Raw genomic sequence first — 16,022 nt, 5'->3', positions numbered from 1 at the left:
TCTAGGTCATATTCTGTCCTTAAATGCCGCTTCTGATTTTCTTTGAAGGTCAGTATTTATATTATCTTTTAGAACTGGGATTAGAGGTAGATACTGTGTATAGGTGTAAGAGCTTACTTGCCTGTTGGATGAAAATTTTTGTTTAATTTCTGTTCCTATAGTACACAGTCCTGGTGTGTGGCCAACCTTACTGCCCTTTCCCAACTGACCATCTTCCCTTAGCAGTGTATAAAATGGACAGTTTAATACTGGGACTAGGATCAAACATAAGAAAGAGATAAGGTGAAAGGCCTAGCTAAGGGAAGACTAACATTGTAGTCATCCCATATGTAGATATGGAAATAGTGTTTCTTCTCTTAAGATCATGCAGTAGAGAATAACAAAACAGGAAATTAAAATAAGTAAATAAATAAAACCAGATAGACCTGAAATGTAAATGTGCAGTAGACTGAGGAAATTAAATTTAACAAGTAGATAGAATTACTAACATATAATGGCAAACTTATGGTAGGAACTAAAATAAGGTAGTCCAGTATCCAGTTGATGCAAGAGTATGTTTGCAAAATAAACAACAAAACATTCTGTTGCTGGAAACCTAACTAAAGTATAACATGCAGAGTTTAGTCTGGTTTGAAAGTTGATGCTACACCTAAGATAGAATTTTATTTATAAAAGAAGACTCTCAGCATGGCTCTTTGTAGTAAGAGAAAGCCACTGAAAAGCTGTAGCCTTATATTAGAATGTGCAATGCCTGCAGTCCAGAGCTGCAAAACATGCTGGAATTGAAATATACCAATAGCAAATAACAGTGACTTGAAGCAAAGTTACACAAATCTGGAGGTACATAGTAGAGGAAATAGCAAGGAACTCACAATAAGGTAGCCAGCTCTGATTTGAAATGTATCAGTACCCCAAAGAGAGAATATGCCTATAAATGCAAACTTTTAACATAGGCCTGTACCTTCATACTGTGTTTAAATTTTAAGTGCACTTTATTATTTATTTTATTTATTTTTTTATTTTATTTTTCTTGTTTATGAGACCAGAGCAGGCCTCCTTTGGTGACCCACTGAGTGTGGATTGAATTAGAACTGTATTCAGAATTAGCTTTCTTAGCTTGAATTTTGAAAAAGCTAATTGGCAAAATTTAGATTTACAACCAAGGCAGTTAAGGACAGGATGGATCTTTATAACAACCGTAAATCTGATCCTATTAAGGATGCTCTTTCTTATTTATCTCAGCATCCAGAGTCCATTCCTTTAGCAATAAAGATGTCAGAAAGACATATACTTCTAGCACATTGACTTTCACGGCTGTAAATTACTAGTCCCATATGGTAATATAGCAGATCTCTGTTTTAGGCCACATTTGGAATATCCTGGGGAATTTATCAGAATTTATCTGTCTTAAAATACTCACTGGTGCAGCCAAGATTGACGTTTACACTCTAAAATGTGCTTATGATGCCGTGGATGCCTCCTTTAGATCAATTATTCCAGGAGTAATAATGAGAAGACATGCTTGGTTATAGTAGAGACTTATCTCAGATATTTAAAAGTTTAACTTTTAGAAGACCCATCTGTACACGATGTTTTATTTGGCAACTTGTTAGCAATGTTATTATTATTAACCTGGAAGAGAAATTAAATTTGATCTTTTAAAGAGATTCTTCATCCTCCCACCCCAAAATATTACACAGGAGCTACAAGTTTAATAAAAACCCTTTTTGTAAGAAAGAAAGACCTGTGTAATTTGGGGTTGGAGGATGAAACATATTGCCTCATAGTAGTCCAGGGTAAGAAAGTCTTACTTTTTTTCACCCCTCCTGGGACCTTTCCCAGTGACTCCACTATCTTCACCGAGACAAGCCCTTTTATTCTTGACACAAAGAAGCTGGGCATTCCCATGCTGGGCGAGAGGTATATGACCCATTCAGTCCCACCTGGGAATCCACAGGTTAGCCCCTCCATTACCCAGTGATGTTTGGGTAGTAGAGAACTAGCAGGCTTGCTAGTCCTGAGGGCGACCTTACCCTGTCCTCATTTGGAGCACTTGCCACCCCCTCAGAGACTCTTGGTGTCATCACTATAAGAGTGCAGGCTTAGCTGGCATGAACACTAGTCACTAAGAGTGCAGGCTTGGCTGGCTTGAATATGCTTGAACACTAATCACTATAAGAGTGCAGGCTCAGCTGGCATGAACCCTAGGTGTAAACCTTGTGGAGAGCCAGTACTACCTCCCTTTTTCTGGGATGGGCAAGCCAGCATTGGCCACTCACTCCCATCCACACCTGCCAGCAACTATCTCAGGTCACATGTGGTATAGTTAAGAGTTTAGCCCTTTAGGCCACAGAGCTGTCATTCAGGCAAAGAAACTCTTTATCTGAAATGATCAGGTCCATCTTCTTCAAACCAGTAGGACTGTGGCTGTCATGACTTATGCAGCTTGATGTCTGAAACGTACAGGCCCCAGTTCCTCCTTCTCCTGATCCTTACCCATAGTGCTTTGCAGTCCAGTGGTTTTTCGAGATCCCTCTGTCTCGTTTTTATTGCTCTTTGCCACTGCTGCCTGCTGAACATGTCTCCTCCTGACCAGTTTGCTAATTTGTTCCTCCATCACAGGGGTAAGGATTAGCTGGGAGGGTCTGTCATTTACACAGCTGTTAGGGGTGATTTAAGGGTTTTTGCCTTAACCCTACATTCACCTGTGCATGCTCAGCCTCTGGAGGTTTAAGGGGATAAGCAATGGGTTCTTTGTGCTGGTTATCCCGCATGTCTGAAAGGGACATTGCCCCACCCCTTCCTGTCAAGCACAGGAAGAGGTGTCCCAGTCTGTAATGTAGTAATTGTACTTCCTTGTGTGCTCCATGAACAACCTCTACCCTTCCAGTCCCCTAAGAGATGCAGGTAAACCACACTGCTTCATTACTCTCCCTCTCTACCTGGCTCCTCTTTTGCTGCAACTGCTAATTGAGCTTCAGTCACCTGGGTCGCAGTAAGGGTTCCATCCATTTGTGACACAGAGCCAGGCTTTCTCCATATCTGTATTGCCACTTGAACAGCTCAGAACAGAGAAACAGCCCCTTGTTCTTCTCAGCCTTTGCCGCTCTTTCTTATGCAAGGTCAAATCCAACTTTTTTTTTTACCATTTTATAGAACGTTATTTGCTGCCTTTCCTTAAGCCTGAGTGATTTTACTCATCCTTCTAGTTTCTACTTTTTTCTGCCTCTTTTATTGCATGTCAGATGCTTTGGGTGTTTTTTTTTTCATTGTTTTTCTTGCTGTTCCAGGTCTTTATTCTAAGTAATAAGTTAACTCAGTTTCTACTTTAAAGTAGAATAAAATAAGAATGTCTAACAAGTATGTGTGAGAAAAATGCTTAATTAAAAAAGAAAAAAAACAACTTCTTAGTAAATGCTTTTGTCTACTCAGTTTAGAAATGTCATTGGACTAAGAACCACCGATACACATTTAAATAGTAATACAGTTAATAAAAAAATCAAACATAAAATGTCACACAGGCCTGTTAAAGTAGTAGTTATAAAGCAAGTAACAAACTAACAGAAGTCAGTACAGCAAAGGTTTGTGAGTAATGCAATCCTAAAACTTAGGATGGTCATTATTTTCCAAGGGAAAAGGGAAAAAAAATTGCTGTTCCAAAAAAAATAACAACTTTAAAACATTACATAAAGTGGGGGCTTCGCCCCCCCATGCCCCCCACCCCACCCCTACTGAAATATACCAACTCCGAGATCGCACTACAGTGCTGAAAATGGCAAAGTAATGGAAGCGGCCAAGTAAATTCTTTCCCAGGGAAAGAATTTGCGTAAAAGCCGCTTCACTATTTTGCCTTTTCGTTCTTTTACATTCGATTCTATTTTATATTCAATTCGATTTTATGATTCGATCATGTAATAGGAACCCTTACAACTGTTGTAAGCTCTCACCAAACATAATAAAATAATATGAAACAAGGTCAAGACATTCAAAAATGAAGTAGGTTTCAGCATCAGTAAGAAGTTTTTGACTACAAAGATATTCTTTAACCCATAAGACATCCAGTCGATGAGGAACTGTACACAAACTCTGAATATCAGATGTTAAAATAAAGTTGGCAGTCACAGTAATATCCTTAAACTTGTTAGTTCAGTCTATTTTTGTTCAATAAGCCATACTAGTTTTTCAGTTTTCAGATTGGGAGATGAAACAGCTGGCCTTAAAGGTGAAGTTTCACTTTTGTGAAAGTTTGGGATCCTGTATATCATTCCTAGCCAAAGATGAGGTTTTCTGACAAAAAATTCAATATCTTTGCTAATTCATATCAATAAAATCCTCCACCAGTGTGTATATACTATTGGTTGTGGCTCAGTTACCTTCTTCATAGAAGCTTGCGTCTGCCAAAAAAATATATATATTTATAAGCCTTTGTGTATATCATACCCAAACCATTCCCCTTTTTGGCTTTCTTTAGTCTAATATTTTAGTCATTCTTTAAATTCTGCAAAGCAGTTCTTTTCCTTAAAATGTAGATTATAACATTTGTTCCTACAAGGTTTCTTTAGGGAAGTTCTAATCTCAGCTTCATGTGCAGTGTGAAAGGCTTCAAAACCATTATGAAGGAGGAGATTAAATGTAGTTATTCTTTTTAAATTTTGTATAATAACAGATAAGGAACAGTCCCATCCCTTCCTGACACTCCATCAGTCACTCAAACCGTTAATCAAATCTTAGCTGACTGGCTCATATTCAGAGATTTATCCCTCTGTGCCACTAGGGTGGCTTGAAATTCTTAAATTGAGTTAAAGTAGGGGTTTGCATGCCTTCAGAGAAGAGGGGTCAACAGGAAAATATAAAAGAGAGGACAACTGTAAGCCATAAGGAATCTCTAGCTGTGCTTCATCTGGCTAAGCAAAAATCTACAGCAGGAAGCACTTTGTTAACTTCGGAGATGGACAGAACGTCTAACGAAGATAACATAAATGACATTAGACTAAGCATCTTAAGAATGGAAGCAAATTAGAACACTATGTTGTAAGTATCAATAAAAAGATTGGGGTAGTAGAAGAGATGTTAACTAGACAAACGCATGCAGTCAACTCACTGGAAGAAGGTGCTTCTGAATCCAAAATTTGATTAGGTGAAGAAGTCCAACATGACGAGCTTTAAGAAAAAATAACGGAACTGCAAGAGCCCAAAGAGGGAGAGAGAATATGAATTTCTGATTTAAAAGAAAGTAAGATTCTCCTGATACATCATATCAACTCTCTCTGTACCTTCATGTCCTGCACATGCTGCATGAATACTGTATCCAGGAAGAGAAATTTCAGATTCTTTATCTGCCTGTTTTAGCCATGTCTACAGGACTTTTAGGAGATCTGTTTGTATAGGCTAACTCAACTGTGAATTATGCAGATTTGATTTCTTGTGCTTCTAGCTTTAATACAAAGGTCTGCAGACCATTAGCTTTTTTCTCCAAACACCTTTATTGAATTATCACTTGTGACATAGGCAAATTTACATAGTTTCATAGTTTAGTACTAGGCTATCTGCCCTGGGGCATTTGTAAGCCTAGCCATAGTGATCTGGCTTTCGCCACCCCATGAAATGGTACAAAAATGCACAGAATAGATTTAGAATACTATGCCTCTGTCTAGTAGTGACACAATGAAGGTCCCCTTATATAATAGAATTAGTTTACTGTGCCCCTGTCTAGTAGTGACACAGATGTGACCCCTGGGGTAAACTTACGATCTCCCATCCACTCATCAAGATTTCTCTTGAGAGTTAGTGAGGGGCTCTGCCTAACATGAACTGGGATTCTGTTCCAGAGCATGGGAAGCCTCTGTGTTATGAATCTATCCCTCCAGCATGTCCTATTCATACTTGTGCCGAGGTTTAAGTCTTTAGCTCTCGTGGTTCTGATGCATTTGGATTTTTTGAGGTGGAGCATGTCCATCAGTTCCTGACTGGACATGGCCTTGTACGTCAGGCACAGATCACCTCTGAGCAGATGGTATGCTACTGAAAAGAGCTGGAGTTTCTTTAGTCTGGCAGAATAAGACATATGTTGGAGACCCTTGATCCTCTTGGTGAGGTACTTTTGTGGTCTCTCCAGCTGTTGCAAATGCCGGGTGAGGTACATACCAAATGGGGCATTGTACTCAATCATGGGTCTGATGAGGGAGGAGTATAGGGGTACAATGACATCCTTGGATCTGGATGCGAATCTCTTCATGATATGGTGTGCAAGGTAGAATGTCTTTCTAACCACTTTGGCAACGTGGGTGTCAAATGAGAGGTCGCTGTTGACTTGGGTCCCTAGGTCTCTGATTACTTTTTCCGTACTCAGTGGGTTGCTGTCTATGTGATAATTTGTGGGTACTTTGTTTTTCCCAAAGGGGATGACTATACATTTTTTGGCATTTACTTTAAGGCCATGTCTCTGGCACCAGTTGTCCGTTTCTGTGAGGCCTTTTTGTAGGATGTATGTGTCTGCTGGTGTATCGACTATGGCGCTTAGTTTGCAGTCATCTGTGAACTTTGTCAGCCACAAACCTCCCATGTTTGCTTTAACATCTGAGAAATAAATGCCGAACAAGAGGGGTCCCAGGACAGATCCCTGTGGGACACCACTTGTGACTGGCTTTGAGTCTGACATTGCTCCAGCGATTTTAACTTTATGGGTTCTGTCCTTTATCCAGTTTGCAACCCATCTAGTGACATAAGGGTTTACATTTAAGCTGTTGAGCTTATCTATGATGCCTGAGTGGGGTATTGTGTTGAAGGCCTTAGCCAAGTCCAGGTAGACTGTATGGACTGCTTTGCCCTCACCAATGGCTCTAGTGACTGTTTCGAAAAAGTCAACCAGGTTCAAAAGGCAGGATCTGCCCTTTACAAAGCCAAACTGGGTGGGATCAAGTGTCTGTAGGTCCCCAATGTCTCTGTTTATGAGTTCCATAATGATTCTTTCCATAGCTTTGCAGACCAGGCTGGTTAAGCTTATGGGGCGGTAGTTCCCAGGGCCTGTAGAGGTACCCCCTTTGTGGAGTGGGACCACTGCTGCTGTACGCCAGTGTTCAGGTACATATCCTGTAGTAAGGCTAAGGTTAAATAGCATTTTTATGTGCGGGTTTAGCTCCTCTTGGAGTTCACGTAGCACGCAACCCGGGATACCGTCAGGTCCCATTGATGCTGTGTTTTTAGCTTTGCTGAGGGTGGCTCTCACCTGGACATCTGAGATGACAGGGAGATTACATTCAGCTGGGATAAGTATTTCTTCTTTTGGGGGTGGGGGAGGGGAGAAATTTGCACTGAACCTGTCAGCCAGAATGTTGGCAATATCTGTGGGTTCAGTGCATTTTTTGTTGTTGTGAACTAACTCTGAGCATATCTGAGGGTTTCCGCCCAGGTTTCTAACATAGCTGAAGAAGGCTTTGTGGTTATCTTTAGTGTCCTTAGCGATTTTTCTCTCAAAGTTGGCCTTGGATGTTTTTATGAGAGAACGTAGTTTTCTGCTAGTGTTGATCAGAGATGTCTTCCCATTATGGGATTTTGCTCTGTCGTGCAGTAGCTTCCTTCTTTTGTTATACAATTTGTTAATGGCTGAGGTCTACCAGACAGGACGCTTGGCTTTGGTGAAGAGATACTTGGATTTATTTGGGACTGCATGATCCATGCATTCTTGGAGATGTCCATAGAAAGCATTTGTGAAGGATTCAGCATTGTGGGATGTGGTATCCACTGGCCCAGTGGGCTTAAAGGATACCATCTCAGTCTTAAGAAGAATGAAGTCTGCTTTTGAGAAGTTTTTCACTGTGGTCTTTTGTGCTGGGGGTGGAGGTGGGATATGTATATCCAGGGTGATTAGTTTGTGGTCAGATATCACTAGTGAGGGGGTATACCTCCGGTGTGGAGCATTTTGTCCCCATGTTTGTGATGATCAGGTCTAGTATATTATCTCCCCTAGTGGGAGAGGTGACTAGTTGTTCCAGTGCATTTGAATTTATGAATTCCAGGAACCTTTGGGCTAGGGTGTTAAGGCTAGAATAATGTACCCAATCTATGTTAGGGTAGTTGAAGTCTCCCAGTATGAGGGTATTTTGTGATACATTCATATCCTCCAATGTCTTCAGGAAGGCTGAGTGGGGTTCCTGAGATTGGGAGGGTGGTCTGTAACATGCTACCAGTTGTATAGCAGTTTTGCCTATGGTTAGTTGCACCTGTATGGTCTCCGATGCTTCATGTGTTGCTACTAACCTGGAGGTGTGGGTGTCCTTGATGAATATGGACACTCCCCCTCCCTTTGTGGTTCGGCCTGGGTTTTGAGGCCGAAAGGCATGATACGAGGTATAGCCTGGTAGCGCTGGGGTGCTCTCAGGAGCCTTGAACCAGATTTCAGTTACTGCACAGACGTCGATGTTCTCCATACTGAGGAGTGCATCGAGAGCCTGCATCTTGAGATTTAGACTTCTGGCGTTGAGCAGCATTACCCTTAGTTTTTTGCCATTTTTGTTTTCTAAGTAGGTGGGTTTGTCTTTTGAGCCTTGCCTAAAAAAGGCACTATGGGGGTGGAAAGAGCCTTAGCCAATATCGGGAAGCCCAGTGGTGACAGGTGCAAGCCGTCCCTTGCGAAGCAGCGTGGCTTGTCCAACATGTCATCCCAAGCAAACAGACATTGGCTCCCCTTAGAATGACACCAGTACTTGAGCCAATTATTAAAGCTGATCATCTTGTCTTTGTATTGTGGCATCATTCTTGGTGAGGGCAAGATGCTGCTCAGGGTCAGGGTCATACCAGCCTGGGCTACATAATCAGAGAGCTCCTCTATGTCTCTTTTCATGTAGTCCAGGGAGGTACGTCTCAGGTCATTCACGCCAGCATGGACAATGACGGAGTCATATTTGTACTTGCTTTGGAGTGACCTGAGTGCGTGTGTAATGTGGCGGATCCTAGCTCCCGATAGGCAGCTCACAGTCACCCTCTCCTTGTTCAGCCTGGTAAGCGGGACATCAGTGTGTCTGACTATAGAGTCACCTATTACTAGAGTATCAGGCATGGTGTTTGGCCTTAAGGGCTGTGATTGATTGACACACTGATTTATTGAAGTATGTGTTGCATGTGTTTTGTTTTGAGGTGGTGGATATTTGGATGTCTGCTTTGGGAGCCTCTGTTGTTTTGGTAAGTTTTTTATTATTAGTGCCTCCGAGTATGTCTTTGTGTTTTTATGTGTTTGGTTTGCAGTTGTGGTAGGTCTATGTGGGACTGGGTTTGTTGTGTGTGTGTGGTTACCATCTCCTCCTGTCTGGTCATGCCAGCCCTGAGTTGAGAGAGTTCAGCCTCCAGTTTGGCTATATAGTTGCATCTCTCACATGTATTTGTGTTTGTTGGGAGGAGGATAGGGTTGTCTATGTACATGAGACAATTGTAGCATTGTCTCAAGATACCCAGGTTAACCAGCTGAACTGGAGAGGATGCCAGTAATCTACCACTCGACATGCTAGAACAGTATAAGGGAGTGCTGTGCCTTTAAGGGAAGTGGATATTCACAGGGGTGGTAGGTGGATGTAGTGCTTACTTAGTATGAGAGTGCTTACTTAGTAGAGAAGTTTTGAGAACAAGTGCTAGGCTTATAATATAGCGAGTAGTCTGATTATACTAAAAGTAGAGCTTCCTTAAGGGAAAATTTGAAGAGCAGACTTGGCGGAGCCAGAAGAAGTTTAACCTTGTTTAACCGACGCTGCGCAATGCGCACAACCGCGCAAAGCCGTGCAAACGCGGATTTTAAACAGGGAACTTCAAAAGAGCTAGAAATGGTCCAAAACAACCAATTACTACAGCTCTTGTGCTGAGGTCACTTCCTACAGGGACAGGTAGGCTGTTCAAGGCTCCCCACTCCCACTGGTGAGCAAAGAAACTTCCTTCTATCCAAGTAAGGTAATGGACAACACAGGAACTACACCACAGCCCAGAATACAGCAAAGCCTGTAAACTGGTCTAAACTACTCGAGGAGAGGCGGGAAAACAAGGATTATTTTTTTGGTTTTAGATAGAAAACACACAGAAAATGCAGAAACAGTAATAAATCAGTTACACAGGCTAGCACACTTTAGTGGGCAACCTCAACAGTTAAATTAAACAAACAAACTTTCGATCAATTTCGACTAAAATGTAACTATAAGTGCAGATATTAAATAATGCTGCAAACAGCTAAAAAAACAGTTTAAGCTTGTTTAGGGTAAACTAGAGAAGGTATTTCAAGTAAAAAAACAGCAAAGATACTTAAATCCAGAAAGTAGTCGCTTTTCTGAGTTCTCTATAGCTAGGACCACTCTGCAGGACCACGAGGAGCTTGTCTGAGTAGTATAGCCAGAACAAAATGCCCAGAGGCGGATTTTAAACAGGGAGCTTCAAAAGAGCTAGAATTGGTCCAAAACAACCAATTACTACAGCTCTTGTGCTGAGGTCACTTCCTACAGGGACAGGTAGGCTGCTCAAGGCTCCCCACTCCCACTGGTGAGCAAAAAAACTTCCTTCTATCCAAGTAAGGTAATGGACAACACAGGAACTACACCACAGCCCAGAATACAGCAAAGCCTGTAAACTGGTCTAAACTAGTCGAGGAGAGGTGGGAAAACAAGAATTATTTTTTTTTTGTTTTTTTTGTTTTTAGATAGAAAACACACAGAAAATGCAGAAACAGTAATAAATCAGTTACACAGGCTAGAACACTTTAGTGGGCAGCCTCAACGGTTAAATTAAACAAACAAACAAACTTTCGATCAATTTCGACTAAAATGTAACTTTAAGTGTAGATATTAAATAATGCAGCAAACAGCTAAAAAAACAGTTTAAGCTTGTTTAGGGTAAACTAGAGAAGGTATTTCAAGTAAAAAACAGCAAAGATACTTAAATCCAGAAAGTAGTCGCTTTTCTGAGTTCTCTATAGCTGGGACCACTCTGCAGGACCATGAGGAGCTTGTCTGAGTAGTATAGCCAGAAAAAAACGCCCAGAGGCGGATTTTAAACAGGGAACTTCAAAAGAGCTAGAAATGGCCTAAAACAACCAATTACTACAGCTCTTGTGTTGAGGTCACTTCCTACAGGGACAGGTAGGCTGCTCAAGGCTCCCCACTCCCACTGGTGAGCAAAGAAACTTCCTTCTATCCAAGTAAGGTAATGGACAACACAGGAACTACACCACAGCCCAGAATACAGCAAAGCCTGTAAACTGGTCTAAACTAGTCGAGGAGAGGCGGGAAAACAAGGATTATTTTTTTTGTTTTTTTTGTTTTTAGATAGGAAACACACAGAAAATGCAGAAACAGTAATAAATCAGTTACACAGGCTAGCACACTTTAGTGGGCAGCCTCAACAGTTAAATTAAACAAACAAACAAACTTTCGATCAATTTCAACTAAAATGTAACTATAAGTGCAGATATTAAATAATGCAGCAAACAGCTAAAAAAACAGTTTAAGCTTGTTTAGGTTAAGCTAGAGAAGGTATTTCAAGTAAAAAAACAGCAAAGATACTTAAATCCAGAAAGTAGTCGCTTTTCTGAGTTCTCTGTAGCTAGGACCACTCTGCAGGACCACAAGGAGCTTGTCTGAGTAGTATAGCCAGAAAAAATGCCCAGAGGCGGATTTTAAACAGGGAACTTCAAAAGAGCTAGAAATGGTCCAAAACAACCAATTACTACAGCTCTTGTGCTGAGGTCACTTCCTACAGGGACAGGTAGGCTGCTCAAGGCTCCCCACTCCCACTGGTGAGCAAAGAAACTTCCTTCTATCCAAGTAAGGTAATGGACAACACAGGAACTACACCACAGCCCAGAATACAGCAAAGCCTGTAAACTGGTCTAAACTAGTCGAGGAGAGGTGGGAAAACAAGAATTATTTTTTTGTTTGCTTTGTTTTTAGATAGAAAACACACAGAAAATGCAGAAACAGTAATAAATCAGTTACACAGGCTAGAACACTTTAGTGGGCAGCCTCAACGGTTAAATTAAACAAACAAACAAACTTTCGATCAATTTCGACTAAAATGTAACTTTAAGTGTAGATATTAAATAATGCAGCAAACAGCTAAAAAAACAGTTTAAGCTTGTTTAGGGTAAACTAGAGAAGGTATTTCAAGTAAAAAACAGCAAAGATACTTAAATCCAGAAAGTAGTCGCTTTTCTGAGTTCTCTATAGCTGGGACCACTCTGCAGGACCACGAGGAGCTTGTCTGAGTAGTATAGCCAGAAAAAAACGCCCAGAGGCGGATTTTAAACAGGGAACTTCAAAAGAGCTAGAAATGGTCAAAAACAACCAATTACTACAGCTCTTGTGCTGAGGTCACTTCCTACAGGGACAGGTAGGCTGCTCAAGACTCCCCACTCCCACTGGTGAGCAAAGAAACTTCCCTCTATCCAAGTAAGGTAATGGACAACACAGGAACTACACCTCAGCCCAGAATACAGCAAAGCCTGTAAACTGGTCTAAACTAGTCGAGGAGAGGCGGGAAAACAAGGATTATTTTTTTGTTTTTTTTTTTAGATAGAAACACACAGAAAATGCAGAAACAGTAATAAATCAGTTACACAGGCTAGCACACTTTAGTGGGCAGCCTCAACAGTTAAATTAAACAAACAAACAAACTTTCGATCAATTTCAACTAAAATGTAACTATAAGTGCAGATATTAAATAATGCAGCAAACAGCTAAAAAAACAGTTTAAGCTTGTTTAGGGTAAGCTAGAGAAGGTATTTCAAGTAAAAAAACAGCAAAGATACTTAAATCCAGAAAGTAGTCACTTTTCTGAGTTCTCTGTAGCTAGGACCACTCTGCAGGACCACGAGGAGCTTGTCTGAGTAGTCTAGCCAGAAAAAAATGCCCAGAGGCGGATTTTAAACAGGGAACTTCAAAAGAGCTAGAAATGGTCCAAAACAACCAATTACTACAGCTCTTGTGCTGAGGTCACTTCCTACAGGGACAGGTAGGCTGCTCAAGGCTCCCCACTCCCACTGGTGAGCAAAGAAACTTCCTTCTATCCAAGTAAGGTAATGGACAACACAGGAACTACACCACAGCCCAGAATACAGCAAAGCCTGTAAACTGGTCTAAACTAGTCGAGGAGAGGCGGGAAAACAAGGATTATTTTTGTTTTTTTTTTGTTTTAGATAGAAAACACACAGAAAATGCAGAAACAGTAATAAATCAGTTACACAGGCTAGCACACTTTAGTGGGCAGCCTCAACAGTTAAATTAAACAAACAAACAAACAAACTTTCGATCAATTTCAACTAAAATGTAACTTTAAGTGCAGATATTAAATAATGCAGCAAACAGCTAAAAAAACAGTTTAAGCTTGTTTAGGGTAAGCTAGAGAAGGTATTTCAAGTAAAAAACAGCAAAGATACTTAAATCCAGAAAGTAGTCACTTTTCTGAGTTCTCTGTAGCTAGGACCACTCTGCAGGACCACGAGGAGCTTGTCTGAGTAGTCTAGCCAGGAAAAAACACCCAGAGGCGGATTTTAAACAGGGAACTTCAAAAGAGCTAGAAATGGTCCAAAACAACCAATTACTACAGCTCTTGTGCTGAGGTCACTTCCTACAGGGACAGGTAGGCTGCTCAAGGCTCCCCACTCCCACTGGTGAGCAAAGAAACTTCCTTCTATCCAAGTAAGGTAATGGACAACACAGGAACTACACCACAGCCCAGAATACAGCAAAGCCTGTAAACTGGTCTAAACTAGTCGAGGAGAGGCGGGAAAACAAGGATTATTTTTTTGTTTTTTTGTTTTTAGATAGAAAACACACAGAAAATGCAGAAACAGTAATAAATCAGTTACACAGGCTAGCACACTTTAGTGGGCAGCCTCAACAGTTAAATTAAACAAACAAACAAACTTTCGATCAATTTCAACTAAAATGTAACTATAAGTGCAGATATTAAATAATGCAGCAAACAGCTAAAAAAACAGTTTAAGCTTGTTTAGGGTAAGCTAGAGAAGGTATTTCAAGTAAAAAAACAGCAAAGATACTTAAATCCAGAAAGTAGTCACTTTTCTGAGTTCTCTGTAGCTAGGACCACTCTGCAGGACCACGAGGAGCTTGTCTGAGTAGTCTAGCCAGGAAAAAACACCCAGAGGCGGATTTTAAACAGGGAACTTCAAAAGAGCTAGAAATGGTCCAAAACAACCAATTACTACAGCTCTCGTGCTGAGGTCACTTCCTACAGGGACAGGTAGGCTGCTCAAGGCTCCCCACTCCCACTGGTGAGCAAAGAAACTTCCTTCTATCCAAGTAAGGTAATGGACAACACAGGAACTACACCACAGCCCAGAATACAGCAAAGCCTGTAAACTGGTCTAAACTAGTCGAGGAGAGGCGGGAAAACAAGGATTATTTTTTTGTTTTTTTTGTTTTAGATAGAAAACACACAGAAAATGCAGAAACAGTAATAAATCAGTTACACAGGCTAGCACACTTTAGTGGGCAGCCTCAACAGTTAAATTAAACAAACAAACAAACAAACTTTCGATCAATTTTGACTAAAATGTAACTTTAAGTGCAGATATTAAATAATGCAGCATACAGCTAAAAAATAGTTTAAACTTGTTTAGGGTAAGCTAGAGAAGGTATTTCAAGTAAAAAAACAGCAAAGATACTTAAATCCAGAAAGTAGTCGCTTTTCTGAGTTCTCTGTAGCTAGGACCACTCTGCAGGACCACGAGGAGCTTGTCTGAGTAGTATATAAATTAATCAAACTAGCCTGGATACTTATTATGAGAACAAGTGTTTTGGCATATTGGCAGGCTAGAAGGGCATTAATGCCCATGCTTGAAATATTTGTATGTATGTATATTAACAGAAACATTATATTTCACATATATTGTTATGTATCATATAACCTAAGCAATATTACATAAATTATTCAACTCCTGCCCTTTTTTTAAACAAGAAACATCTTTATTAAACCATCACTTACTAAATAGGCAATCCTACATTATTGCATATGAAAACAAACCACACAGACACAATCCTAGCTGCAAGCATTTTACATAACAAACTATACTGACACACTCCCAGTTTAGCTTTTTGTCCAGTTATTTTTTTGTTGAGTAAAGTAATATTGTGAACCTCCTGTGAAAGGAACTCGAGTGGAACTTGGACAATGGTAACTTTTTTTCTAAATTTTCTTGTTTTGTCTAGTCTCTTCATGTAGTTTTAACTGTATAGAACTAACTGCAGTTCCATAGACTTGGTAGCCTTATACTGCCTAACATAATAACAGCTTAAAGTGGGTGATATTTTTTTAATTATATTCTTTTTATTACAACATTGCTCATATATGAATGTGTGCAATACACACAATACTTATATGCAAAATATTATATGTAGAGCCAGTTTAGTTTATTAATGGATGCCTGTGGAACTTTGAGCGTGTAAACCCCTACTTATAGGATAACAGAAGTAATGTGTGTAGGCACCAAAGTCTGTATAGCACAGTACAAAGAGGCAAACAAAGGGTTAAGAATATCAGGCTTATTTTGCACTGACATGTCATTGTGCTGTTGGTTGAGTTAAACTGTGTATTGATTGGATGTGTCATGCTGGGGTAGCTTTGGAGGATATACAACATTATTTATAGAATGGCCAAAGTAAAACTTCATGCATTACTAGACAGATTAAAGCAAAAATAGGGCTGTTATACTTGCATAAAGCTCTCTAATTTCCTAGAATGAGAAAATGCCGTAAAATGTGACTAAGCCATCCACAGAGAAACTTAAAGGAAAACTCCATCTTCTCGTAAGGTTAACTCCACCCTTGGTTTACTTTTCTCCCTACAATATGCTTCCAGTATTGTGTATGCACCAGGAACCTGCTTGCATTTTATAAAACGTGTACTTCCTTGCCTTTGAATCCAAGGAAGGGAAAGCCCATCCACTTTTTTAAACTTAACTTCTCACAAACTTTTCAAAGGAATTTGTCTCCACCTATAAGACATATCACAGATACAGAAAAATCAGTATTTTA

The 16,022-nt window shown here is 40.3% G+C and overlaps 1 protein-coding gene across 1 annotated transcript in view; it reads left to right on the top strand.

Moving 5' to 3' along the window:
- ITPR3 (inositol 1,4,5-trisphosphate receptor type 3) overlaps positions 1 to 16,022 on the top strand; it is a 2,403,054-nt gene that overhangs the window by 1,410,503 nt on the left and 976,529 nt on the right. The gene's annotated exons all lie outside the window — the stretch shown is intronic.

The sequence above is a fragment of the Protopterus annectens genome, chromosome 7.part0, assembly GCF_019279795.1.
Source record: "Protopterus annectens isolate FY-2018-M chromosome 7.part0, PAN1.0, whole genome shotgun sequence".
NCBI classification, from domain to species: Eukaryota; Metazoa; Chordata; order Ceratodontiformes; family Protopteridae; genus Protopterus; species Protopterus annectens.
Note: the sequence above shows the minus strand (reverse complement) of the source record. Positions and strands in the feature narration are given on the sequence as shown.